This window comes from Aedes aegypti, chromosome 3, assembly GCF_002204515.2.
Source record: "Aedes aegypti strain LVP_AGWG chromosome 3, AaegL5.0 Primary Assembly, whole genome shotgun sequence".
Classification (NCBI taxonomy): Eukaryota; Metazoa; Arthropoda; class Insecta; order Diptera; family Culicidae; genus Aedes; species Aedes aegypti.
In genome coordinates, this window is record NC_035109.1 from 137,557,497 (window position 1) to 137,571,016 (window position 13,520).

Below are 13,520 nucleotides of genomic sequence, written 5' to 3' on the forward strand. Positions count from 1 at the left end.
CTTTGGGCCACCTTAAATCACCACCTAGAAAGCTGCGAATTTCACAAAACACTATTTTTATAGTAAGGATAGTAAGGAACATATGTGAGATTGAATTCTCAAACATTTTTTAATTGTGAACCGCCCTAATGTACATAAACACATAGATAGGCTAATTCAAACATATGTGCAAGTCTCTCGAAATCAAACAAAAAAAATTACTCTGGACCCCCCGACCGATTATTTTGGTTTTAGCAGCGAATGAACGCGAGAAACCTAGACTTTATTGTGGAGAAGTTTCAGACTTATCTATTTTTTTGTAATAAACTTGTTCTACGAAACACACCGTGATGCGCATTCTTTATCCGAGTCATTATAGTTTGCGTCTATAAAGCAAAGCCATGCTGAAGGTGTCTGGGTTCGATTTCCGGTCGGTCCAGGATCTTTTCGTAATGGAAATTTCCTTGACTTCCCTGGGCATAGAATATCATCGTACCTGCAACATGATATACGAATGCGAAAATGGCAACCTTGGCAAAGAAAGCTCTCAAGTAATAACTGTTTAAGTGCTCATTGAACACTAAGCTGAGAAGCAGGCTCTGTCGCAGTGAGGACGTAATACCAAGAAGAAATTCATTCAGCGATTTAGAGGAATAACTAAAAACGTTACTCGTTATTTCACTGTTGGAAATCCAACGAGACTACACACTTACACTGTTCGACAAAAAAAGTCGATCTGAATGCACAGAGACCGGACACCCCGGGCTTGAAAGTATAAAAATAAACAAAAATAATGGCGTTTTCAGAATGTTCGTCTCTGCCCCAGGTCATTTTTAAAATACACTTGAACTTTTTGCATTTTTTATTTAAAAATCTAATCTAATCAATAAACCGTCACAGTGTTTTATATTCAGGACAGCGGAATTCATGTGCCATATAATGTTTTCAACTTTAAATACAATATGAAGAGTTGTAATAAGATTTGCATGGAGCCCTCCCCCTTTTTTTGTACCTTCCCCATTTTTAAAGTATCGCAAATGATGGAATATTTGATATACAGGGGGTTGTCAAAATAACTGAGACTTGCAAAAATTGGGCCAACTTTGGAATGCTGTAACTTTGACAAAAATTGACCGATTTCAATTATTTAAGAAGTAATGGACGGGTCAACTAATCTTGTTTTGAGGTGCATCTACGGAGATGAACTATGACCACCGGATACCGGTGATAATCCGGATTTCCGGAAGCATGTCTTATGCAGTAAAATTATGACGTGTTTTTAGCAAAAGTCTCGGCTAAAAAATCGAAATTTTACTACACATGAAGATAGAAGATCAAATTCTGAAGCGATTGGTGCGCCAAGTATTAAGATCGGTGCAGAAACAACCAAGATATAGCCATTTCTCCGGAATCGGTGCCGGTAGTGGATCCGAATCGGGATCAAACAATTTTTTCACTCAAAATATGTCGCGCAATATTGTTTTCTCCCTAGCTTATAATAAAATACCCTATTATAAGTTGAAAATGAGTCTTGTACAGATTTGGCCACTCATGGCGCCGCCAAGTGCCCCGGGGGAACCTTGCATAGGGGACATTTCGATTTTGACACCAAAGCATATTATGCGACGGCTCATTCTTCATGTCTTGTCGTAAATAGGGCAACTGTGGACTCAAAATGGATAGTTGACTACAGTGACTACTTTCGGGACCACCCGATGTTCCAGAGGGAACCTGTAATTAGGCACAATTGAAATTGAACTCCAATACATATCGTGCGACGGTTCATTTTTCATGTCTCGTGCTAAATAGGGCTATTGTAGACCTTAAGTAGATATTTGACTACAGTGGCCATTTTTGTGACCACCGGATATCCCTGAGGGAGGCTGTGATGTCCCCAATGACAGATACCTGCGGGAAATTCCGGTGGTCCCAAAAGTGACCACTGTACTCAAATATCCACTTAAGGTCTACAATAGCCCTATTTAGCACGAGACATAAAAAAATGAACCATCGCACGATATGTATTGGAGTTCAATTTGAATTGTCCCTAATTACAGGTTCCCTCTGGAACATCCGGTGGTCTCAAATGTGGTCACAATATTCAAATATACACATTGAGTCTACAGTTGCCCTATTTACGACAAGACATGAAGAACGAACTGTCGCATGATATGTTTTGGTGTAAAAATCGAAATGTCCCCAATGATAGGTTCCTTAGGGAACTATAGGAGGTCCCCAGAGTGGCCATTCTAGTTAAATATCCATTTTCGGTCTAAAGTTGACCTATTCATGACTAGACATGAAGAATGAGCCGTTGCACGATGAGTATTGGAGCTCAATTCCAATTGTCCCCAATCATAGGTTCTCTAGGGGACACCCGGTGGTCCCAAAAGTGGCCAATTCAATGAAATTCCTATTTTGAGTCTACAGTTACTTTATTTACGACAAGGCATGAAGAAAGAGCCGTCGCATGATATGTTTTGGTGAAAAAACAGAAATGACCCCAATGACAGGTTCCTCCGGGAAATTCCGGTGGTCCCAAAAGTGGTCACTGTAAACTGTTTGGAAAATAGCAAAGGTATGAAGATTTCACTGAAAGTCATAATTTATAACTTGGAAATTCGCTATCAAGTCACTTGCGCCACCTCAATATTTTTGGCTCAAACTTTGAGGTTTCTCTTTTTATGTAACTATAATTCACGAAATACGCGTACGTGCAACACAAACTGCAGATGGTAATGAAAACGATACGCGCCCCTAATGGTGAGAAGTGTGAAATCTAATAACTTTGTCTTTTTATCTGCAGCATGACATTGATTTTTTTCAACAAAACTTCTTTGGAATCCATTTAACAACTTACCGAGGTGTACAGGACGCCACTTTATCCAGGAGCTGAGTGCGTCTCTCTGAAAAATAAAACAGAATCTACATTTAGAGCGCTGATCAGGACAAATTGATTGTTGAAATGTTATGTTTGTTTTCAATTAAAAAAAGTTCCATGCCAAAAAATGGTTCAAAATGTTTTGTTCTGTAGGGGTTAATCACACCAAACAATATTTCTAGCTGAATTTTACCAAAGTACATAGTACCAATGAGAGCTTCTCTGTTTTCTTACACTCTTTCGATTATAACAGTGCAATACTGCTTCTGGGAAGTTTTTTACTATAGGCTAGCGTTTCTTATAAAAATGCAACTGGTGGTTAATGTGGCTCAGTTATTGATTAAAGAAAAAGTAAACAAAGAGAGCCTCTCAATGTTAGCTCCTTTTGAAAAGTTAGGCGAGAATTGTGGGATACCGTGGGCGTCATCGGTTCAATCTACAAACCGAAACGCTGTTCCTCCGGATTGGCCAATTTCATATGTAACATTGTATGCTAAAATTCACATTCCTCAGTAAATCGGACCCGGTCCAAACCATCGGAATACACTTAAAACGAAGTGACATCATTTGTTTGCGCTCGTTTACAAGTTCTACACCAGTAATCTCCCGAAAGCGGTTTTGCACAATTTGCTAAACGGTACGACGACAGAGACCACCAGTTTCGCAGTGTCTTTTTCTGCGGCGGAGACGACGCACGATTACCTACTCATTTGGATGTGCATGATTGATAGAGCTCTACGCAGCCGTGAGGTGCGACTCGACAATGATGGTGACGATAAAATGAAATAGTGGAGCCAACAAACGAACGACCTTCCCATGCGTAATTTCAACCGTTCTTGTTGTCTTCGTCTTTGTCATGTGGCGGTTGCTATAGTTGTTGGCACGGTGCTCCCCAGTAGCTTCGATTCTGAAAAAAAGGAACACGTTTTGAAGATACGTGTTACTTCTATTCTTTCTCTCTATCAACGGAAAAAATCCAATAGAAAATAATCAGAAGATGTACTTACTTCTAGTGATATGTCTGCCTCTGATTTTGTTTTTTTAACTGAACAATTGAATCTAATGATTGATGCAATGTTCAAAACCACCACTATGGCTGAAGCAGTCCAAGCTGGTGTAAAACTTACTAATAAAATTGTTATTGGATTACGTTTCTCTAATGGATCTGAATAATGTTTTATATATTTTGAACTGGAATGCTCGTACTTTGAAAGGTAAAGAGGACGAGCTGTCTGATTTTCTAACAGCTGTGTGTGGTATTACATATAGCAGTTATAACTGAAACTCATTTGAAACCTGAATCTCAAGTCAAAATAGTTCCAAACTTTTTTTTAACGTAATTATCGACTGGATGAAGCATGCTATCATCATTCATAGCTTGGTAAATATACTTTCATAGCAGCCTATTTGCTTTTTCAATGCACTTGGCAGCACAGTGCGCATCGTACCTTCGTAATTTTCTCTGCACTTTTCAGTGCTACAAAAACAGTACTTTTCAATGCTAAAATTAAAAACGGTACTTTTCAGTTACTATTTTTTCTACTATTGATCCCTTTACGATCCTTGTTTGGACCTGTGCCTTCAATTTTTCGTTGGACCCTTTGGCGAAAGCTAGCGGTGGAAATCCTTCTTGGACACCGTCTCGGGTAGAAACCTCTCGAAGGTCACGTCTTCTTTCGTTCATTCACTAAACATGGTTGCAACAACAAACAAAAGGAAGGGTGAATCTCCAAATTCTCAACTTCCTTCCAAAAAAGTGGGATTTAAAACCGTCACTAAACGTGGCAAGAATGGAAGAAAGGACGTTTCTCCGGAATGCGAACTTTCTTCCAAGGGTGAAATGGATAATGTTGATAATTGCATCGAAATGAGCAATCAGTTTGATACTCTAGACAAATTTTCTGAACATCAAATATAAAATCGAAGCAGTCTCTAGCCCAGGCTGTTTGATTCAAGTGAGGAAGCAAAGAATGCCGCCTATCGTGGTCAGTTGTTCCGATTTCGGAATCAAGGTTTCCTTCCAAATCGCAAAGAAAGGAGACTGTCGCGTTTTGCCGGAAACTCTTAAGGCTAAATAGCCCGTCATTCGTTTTAGCTACAATGATGACTTTTCAGCTTGCATTTCAAAGTGATAAAACTCAGTCTTGATAGTTTATATTGACTTGAAAAAATATCACTGTACGCGCTAACGTGCATAAAGTATGCTGATACTTTTTCAGTTGTGTCAGTGCAAAACCAACTGATTTTGTTTGATTCGAAATCGTGACATGAATTAGCAACAATCATCAAGAACGCGTACAAATTTCAATGGCGGCCTACTTCGCCTTAAAGATCGCGAACTTCTTCTCAAACATCTTGAAGAGGAGAAGCACATTTTTTTTACTTATGACGACAAAACTGAACGTTTGTTCAAGGTCGTCTTGAAAGGTCTCTCAAGTGACTATAGGTCATCTGAAGAGATCAAAAGTGGAATAAATGATTTACTTGGATTTTCGCCAGTCCAAGTAATCATTATAAAAACGAAAACCAAATCTGGCATTGTTTCTCAAGAATATTATTTAGTTCACTTTAACACTTCAGTCATCGCGCTGTTGTATTTTGTACAACACTGGTGAAAAAACCTCGCTTTTTGGTCACAACTTCAGCGTGGTGCTTCTGACGGTGGTCAACCACGCGACGACTGGAAGGTTAACAAAACAGATCTAAATAATATTAAAGCTTAAGAAAAAACATTTCCAGAAACCTGGAGGAAATTTCCAAACCCCCATTCAGTGCCGTCGGTGCCAAAAGTGGGGTCATGGAACAAAAAATTGCCGCATGGATGCTTCTCACGCTAAGGACATCTGTTCAGCGAAGGATGATACCGATAAGTTCATATGCGCAAATTGCGGGGGCTAATCATAAGTTAAATTTTTGGGCTTGCCCTTCGCGTCATTCCAATCTTGTAATTTCGAATGTATCTACCCAAGGAAAATCCATTGCCGATATTGTAGCAGGTAATTTGAACTACTTCCCTTAGCATACTTTGAGTAACCATGCCAATTGTTTAAAATCAAATGGAAAAAAAACCTTGCCGCCACAGGAAACTTCTACTCCGCTTCTTCGTCTACCGACAATTCTAACGGAAAATCATCAGATAATGTACCCACTTCAAGAGATATGTCTGCCTCTGATTTTAATTTTCTAACTGAACAATTGAATCTAATGATTGATGCAATGTTCAAAGCCACTACTATGACTGAAGCAGTCCAAGTTGGTGTAAAATTTACAAATCAAATTGTTATTGTATTACGTTTTTCTTATGGATCCAATAAATAATAATTTAAATATTTTAAATTGGAATGCTTGTTCCTGGAATGGTAAAGAGGACGATCTGTTTTATTTTCTTACAGCTAATAACGTGCATAAAGCAGTTATTACCGAAACGTATTTAAAACCTGGATCTAAACTCAAAAGAGATCCTAACTTTTTTGATTTTCGTAATGATCGACTTGATGGGGCATGTGGTGTAGTTGCAATCATCATTCATAGGCGTATAGAACATCAACTGTTTTCGTCATTTGAAACTAAAGTTTTTGAAACTTTAGGTGTTTCAGTTTAAACACAGCTTGGTAAATATACTTTCATAGCTGCCTATTTGCCTTTTCAATGCTCTCGACAGTAAGTCAATTTGCTCCAAACTGAATTGCGAAAATTGACTCGCAATAAATCAAAATGTTTTGTCATTGGTGCCTTTAATGCCAAACATCGATCATCGGTCAACAATCATCATTCTCAAAGTAATTCCAACGGCAGAATTTTATTTGATGAGTGCTCTTCAGGATATTTCTCAATTCAATATCCTGAAAGCCCTACATGTTTTTCCACTTCTAGAAATCCATCCACGATTGATTTGGTCTTAATCGACTCTAGTCATCTTTGTAACCAATTAGTTACTCGTGCTGATTTTGATTCTGATCATGTCCCTGTAACGTTTCAAATATCCCATGAAGCGATTCTCAATCCTATCAGCTCCATTTTCAATTATTTTCGAGCCGACTGGAATATATATGAAACATATATTGACTCTAATCTTGATGTTAATATTTCTTTACAAACAAAACTTGATATTGACAATGCTCTTTTTTTTTTTTTTTTTTTCGGTAGCGATAGGTGTAGTACTGGCACTCTTAATCTGCCCTAAGCTCCTTCCCAGCATTTGCTTTTATAAACCTCTATTGCGTTCATCACACAGACGTTCCTAAGCAATGTTGCTCAAATGGTCACTGTGTACGCTAGCAGCAATCAGCCCTTGCTGTAGTTTTGCAGTCTATTAGTTCCGACTACTATCAAACTATGATAAGGCCTGAAATGCTACTAGAGTGGTTAAAGTGAAGAACGAAATAGTTTTATTAAAAGGTCCTCATTCCCCATTTCATTTCATCACTCACTATCGTCACTTTTATTTTCAACACTATCACGTATATCACCGATTATCACTCATCAACTTTCGTAATACACTTCAGATATACTTTCTATTATATCACTTTTCACATCACACCATTTTCATATAAATCTGTTAGCATTACCATCTGGTAGCATTACTAAGTAATTTAAAAATATTCAATTTAAATGTATCATTATTTTTGTTGCTGTAGAGTCATTACTATTCAAACTACGATTTAGCACTATGATCAAGAAAGTTACATTAAAAAAAATCACTTCGATCCATTCTTCTGCACTCACTGTTATTATGTATTAACACTTTTATCATGCACGTTTGAAGAACTACGCAATAAAGTTTATATTCAGAAAAATGATTGCACAATGTATTATGGCCATTATTAAATTAGTAGAGTTCACATCATTATTATTATATTTTTAACAAAACTATCAGAATCACTTCCACCTTAATTTTCAAATTTTCATCACTATAGATTTAATTATAAAATCACTATTAGCACCTTCACAATCACTAAATTTAATAACGACGAGTGTAACGCACAGGTCCACCAAACACCCATTCTTATGTTGCATTATAAAACAATTGATCACACGTTGGCTTCGAAACTTAACCACCATTGCTGATTAGTACAAAGGATGCTACAGCTCGTGTAAATGAATTGAAACATCAAACAACCAGCACTGGTTTATAAGTAACTAATGAGCCCTGGCGGTCCCTTCGTTCGAAGAGGACCTGATAATATGCCGAAACATATTAACAGATCCTCCGCCTGAATGCAGCCGTTTCATGATAAATCATGAACCGTTGGAGGTGTGCCAAAGTATTGGGAAGGTGATATGTTTCACAGACGGGTATTATTATGGTGCACCTTCTACTTTGGCACCGTCAAACCCTGTGATCGTGGCCAGGGAACTTGATATTGACAATGCTCTTGAAACTTTAACAAAGTCCATTGTTGAAGCCAGGAGCATTGCAATTCCAAAATGTGAAGTAAAATTCGAATCCGTGATTATAGAAGATGATCTTAAACTCTTGATCCGGCTTAAAAACGTGAGGAGAATGCAATTTCAACGCACTCGCGATCCTGCTATGAAAATTATATGGCAAGATTTGCAGAAAGAAATCAAGAAACGTTTTGCACAATTAAAAAACAAAAATTTTGAAAATAAGATTTCTCAGTTGGACCCTGGCTCTAAGCCCGTTTGGAAATTATCTAAAATTTTGAAAAAACCTCAGAAGCCAATACCGGCATTAAAAGAGGAAAACAATTTATTATTTACTAATTGCGAAAAAGCTCAAAAACTTGCTATGCAGTTTGAAAGTTCGCACTTACCAATTGAAAATCAAGTTACTCAGGACTTCGAAATTAATATCAATCAAGAGAACGTTTTCGAAAATTCCTGTGAGACTGATTTGGAAGAAGTGAGAACTATTATAAAAAAATTCAAAAATATGAAAGCTCCTGGCGAAGATGGCATTTTCTACATCTTCATCAAGAAACTTCCCGAAAGTAGCTTATCATTCTTAGTTGATATATTTAACAGATGTTTTCAATTAGCATATTTTCCTGACAAATGAAAAAATGCTAAGGATGCAGAAGCATCTAATCAGTTTGCTTTCCTCCATCAGTAAACTTGAAAAGGTTTTTTTGAACAGAATGATGGCCCACATCAACGAAAATTCAATTTTTGCCCATGAACAGTTCGGATTCCGCCATGGTGAACAGTGCTTCGTGAAGCCCAAGCAGGACAGTTCGGCTTTGCGTCGTCCGATAGATTTTGCTCGCGATTTCGCGCGTTTTCGTCGCCGGAGAATTTGTTTTCCCTGTTTTGGAGCGTCTTGCTGGGTAGTGCTTCGTGAAGCCCAAGCAGGACAGTTCGGTTTTGCGTCGTCCGATAGATTTTGCTCACGGTTCCGCGCGTGTTTTCGGCGCCGGAGATTTTATTTTATTTTTTTTCCTGTTTTGGAGCGTCTTGCTGGGTAGGTATTTGGGAAGGCCCAAGCAAGACGGTTTGTTTTCCAAGAAGTTTTGCTGCCAGTGTCAGTTTTGTGTTCAGTCGAGAATGGATTGGGAAGGCCCAAGCAAGACGGTTTGTTTTCCAAGAAGTTGTGCTGCCAGTGTCAGTTTTGTGTTCAGTCGAGAATGGATTACCAACTGGTGAGTTCGTTTCATGCTTATGATAACACATTTTTTCTTGAAAGCGTAACTTTTATGTAATATTGAAACAAACTTTGTATGGTTCGTCACTATAAGTGTCGGCATTATGCTTTTTTCTTATACAATTTCAATATACATATATTTTTCTCTTTTTGACATTATTAAAAATTATCTTTTGAATTGTTCGACATTGTGAATGTTGACGTATTTTTTAAAACTTCTACCATATCGAGACAAAATGCACAGTAATACTCATATGTCATTTTCAAACAAACGTTCGTCACTACAAGTGTCGGCATTATTCCTGTTTCATATAATTTAAAATATATACATGTAATTTTCAGTTTTCGTCATTAATAAAAACGTCTTTTGAATTGTTCGACATTATAGATGTTGACGTATTTTTTAAGCTTCTCCCAAAAACTTCTCGAGACAAAAATACAAAACTAGTTTTAAATATAAGTTGTATATTTCCCCCTTGTCCATGGATCGCATCACCGACCAGAGGTGACCCCCAGATCTTTTCCTCCCTCACTAATAAACACCCTTCCCGTGGTGATTGTGGAGATGCAGAGGTATTCTCGGTCTCTAGAAGCAACAATCATTACACCCTAACATACCTTCCCCATCCCAACTGACTGTAAGGACTTGGCCGGCGCCGTTATTGATCAATAATATTAGATCTGCTAAAATTGCACTTCGAGAGTAAGCGGAAACTCCCATCCCTTATTCATTTGGATCGTAGTGCAATTCTTACCAGTTCCGATCAATCACGGAGTAGCAACCATTGACATGTACAGTCAGTCTATGCTATGCTATGCTATGCTATGAACAGTTCGGATTCCGCCATGGACATTCGACCACTCATCAACTTTTACGTGTAACAAATTTGATCCGTTCCAACAAATCAGAAGGCTATTCTACTGGTCTTGCTTTTCTAGACATAGAAAAAGCATTCAACAGCGTTTGGCATGAAGACTTGATTGTAAAATTAAAATGCTTTAATTTTCCAACATACATTGTTAGAATAATCCAAATTTATCTGTCAAATCGTACACATCAGGTTAATTCTCAGAGCTCCTATTCGGAAAGACTTTCTGTAAGAGCTAGTGTTCCTCAAGGCAGCATTTTGGGGCCAATATTATACCATATTTTCAAAGAATTTTTAGGATGATAATAACGGTCTGAGAAGCACCGTGTGTTTTTGTTGCCTGGCTGGTGCAGTACCGTAACGACCCAAGACGCAAGTATTTGGCCAATGAATTTGGGAGGAGCGCAGCGGGCCGGAGCTTACCTACCGAGCCTTCCTCCGGAATTACCCACGCTGCCTTTGGGGCCACCCGTCTTTATCCATTCGCAGTCGGTGGCGGTGGCGATGCAAACTGTGTCATTTGAAATGGGTTTAAAAATAAAGATTCTCAAGACTCCGAGACTCGAGAGGAGTTTCAAGTCGTGACAATAGATCATGCTCGTGCCGAGATGTGCGGGCTGAGATGCACATTTAGAAGTGAGCTGCTCGATTGAGGAAGCAGGAAGCGTTCCTGATGCAGTTCATTCAACCAGCACCAGCACATGGGACAACTGCTAGAGTTGAGGTGTATGAAAGAAATTGAAGAAAGACGAAACGGCCTTCAACGCCGGTAACCGTTGTCGGTAACTGTAAGCCCACTATGAAACCGCTTCTTTTGTTCCTTTCGTTGTTAGTCACCTCCCGGGTAAAGGTGAATAACAAAATTATGAAGAATGAGATATTTTACTGCTTACACTACCCTCCTGTCTAGCTCCATACATGAAGAACTTATTTTTTTATTTTGTCATCGATATCTCAATGATATCCTATTCTGTTGTGTCCTTTAGTCTAAATTTTTGTTATTGGTTTGTCATTGTAATGGAAAAGAAGTCATTCTTAAATTTTTGTGCCATACAAACTGAGCTATTATTTTTTTTGTTATTTTAACTCTTTTTTCAATTAAACAAATTAATATCAAAATTTGTCATTTGTTTGTTATCCGGGTTGACTTCACTGTGCATCACCATTCGCGACTCCGGGTTGGGTTTGGGCTTATGATGGCTATTTAATTTTATTTGACTGCGCGGCGCAAAGTTTACGGCCTGGCTAAGAATAGTACCGTTACCGGGATCTGACAGTGAATTAATCCGACAATTACAACCCAAATAGAGCGTAGTATGCGAGCATACTGGTTCGGATTTCGTTATATGATCCCCAGAATTGAACATATGTCAACGTTGCTCTTTGTCTTTTCAGATACTTGCACGCTAACAAACTTTCAGCTATGACTACTCATGTTGACATCACGGTAAACACATTAAAAAGATGTTATAGATTTTGTAATCTTAAACTACTAAGTAAAATACTCCACCATGTGATTTGTTCTTCATCTTTCTGGCGTTACTTCCCAACTTGTGCAGTGCCTGCTTGTCAGTTTTCTTATGAGCACTTACGGTAACAAACTGAAAGTTTTCCTCGCCAATTGATCGTTTTTATGCAAATTTCCATTACGAAAAGTTCATAGACCGGCAAGATTCGAACTTGCAACCCTCAACATGGTCTTGATAAATAGCTGCATGTTTACTGCTACGGCTGTTAGGGCTCCTTTTTTCTTTAGAATTACCAAATAAAAAAGTTAAAGGATTAAAAATCCGTTGTCAATAGAGGGGTTCAACACGGAAGCCTACACAATACGTATATTTCTCTCTTCTGGTTCCAGAAACATGGTAGCAATTGACATCCGATTCCCTACGGATAGCAGTTGTTTCAAAGCTGCTTTTGTATGTAATATGATGCTTACCTTTGATGACGAACGTATTCATCCTCAGCGAAAAAAAACGGCTAATTAGTGTTATTCAATTTGACACAGGCCCCTCGTGCAATGCGATGTCGAGTTTGGGCACGTTTTAGTGTAGTTTCTATGAATGAAACGGGAAAAGGTTGTAAATCGTGAAGAAAGCTTCCCGCCCGTCACCACCCACATCACGTCCACGTCTACTCACTACTGCTCTGAGCTTACATCGACGTGTTCGTGTTGTCGTTGGTACCGTGGTGAATCAAAATCCGGACGGTACCAATATCCGGTCACTCTGATTGTATTTATCAAATTAAATATGAAATCAAACAATAAATGTAGGCTTGTAATTTACATCCATAGCTTTCAATATTGCTCTTCATTTTAATTCATTGTTCCATCTAGTAATCCTTTGCAATTAAATTTCAAAAATAAAAACAAATAAGCAGCACCAGTTGAACGTCGTTTCTCCAGAGCATCGAATCCATTAGTGAAGAGTTTTCGACAAGAACGTTAGCTACTCTCGACTGACGTTAAAGCTAATCAATCATATAATTTTAATATTGTCCGTGTCTGAAAAGTGTTCGGAATAATAGTTTTAATATGTAGTGCACGAAAAAGTGGGAACATTTGTGCAAAAAAGCATTTGTGATGTGAAAATAGGCTGCCTCGAACGCTGTCCGGATTTATAGGCCAGTGATCATAAACCCGGACGTTTCGTAAAAACCTTATTTTTATCGAGCTTTTGGAAAACATTTTATTGTGACTTGAAACAAAACTGTATAATAACAGAACAAAAAGTGTAACTAATTACCAGACAAAAGATTTACGCAGGAAAAGTATAAATATTGAGGATCATTTCAGTGAACCCAAAATGCAGGCTGTTGGCATGGAGTGCAGGTAAAACAATAGTAATTTACTCAACGTTTTGGCCTTCCATGTATGTTCAAGCATACGAATACATCAAATTCTATTATATTGAAGATTGTAGGTTTAAGTTATGTGTCTTTTATTAGTTTTTCATATGTATTGTCTACCCAAACGCTTCTGTCCGGATTTCGATTCAAAAGCGTCCGGCATTTTGGTGCATGTGTCCGGATTTAAGAACACGACATGCTTCATTAATTTAACGTTTTTCGTGTTAAACTTGCATTTTTAATTATATTTTTTGTCCATGATTCAAAGTTTAGACGTGTATCTATGTGAATAATAATAACACTTATACTAGGTCTGGCAGAGACATATTTAAAGTAG

At 38.0% G+C, this 13,520-nt stretch overlaps 1 protein-coding gene across 1 annotated transcript in view; it reads right to left on the reverse strand.

Annotated features, from left to right (window-relative positions):
* The window catches only part of LOC5569434 (katanin p60 ATPase-containing subunit A-like 1), a 115,443-nt gene that overhangs the window by 84,014 nt on the left and 17,909 nt on the right, over positions 1-13,520 (reverse strand). The window contains exon 2 of the mRNA XM_021851836.1: positions 2,840-2,885. The gene's annotated coding sequence lies outside the window, so the exon portion shown is untranslated. The remainder of the gene's footprint in view (positions 1-2,839; positions 2,886-13,520) is intronic.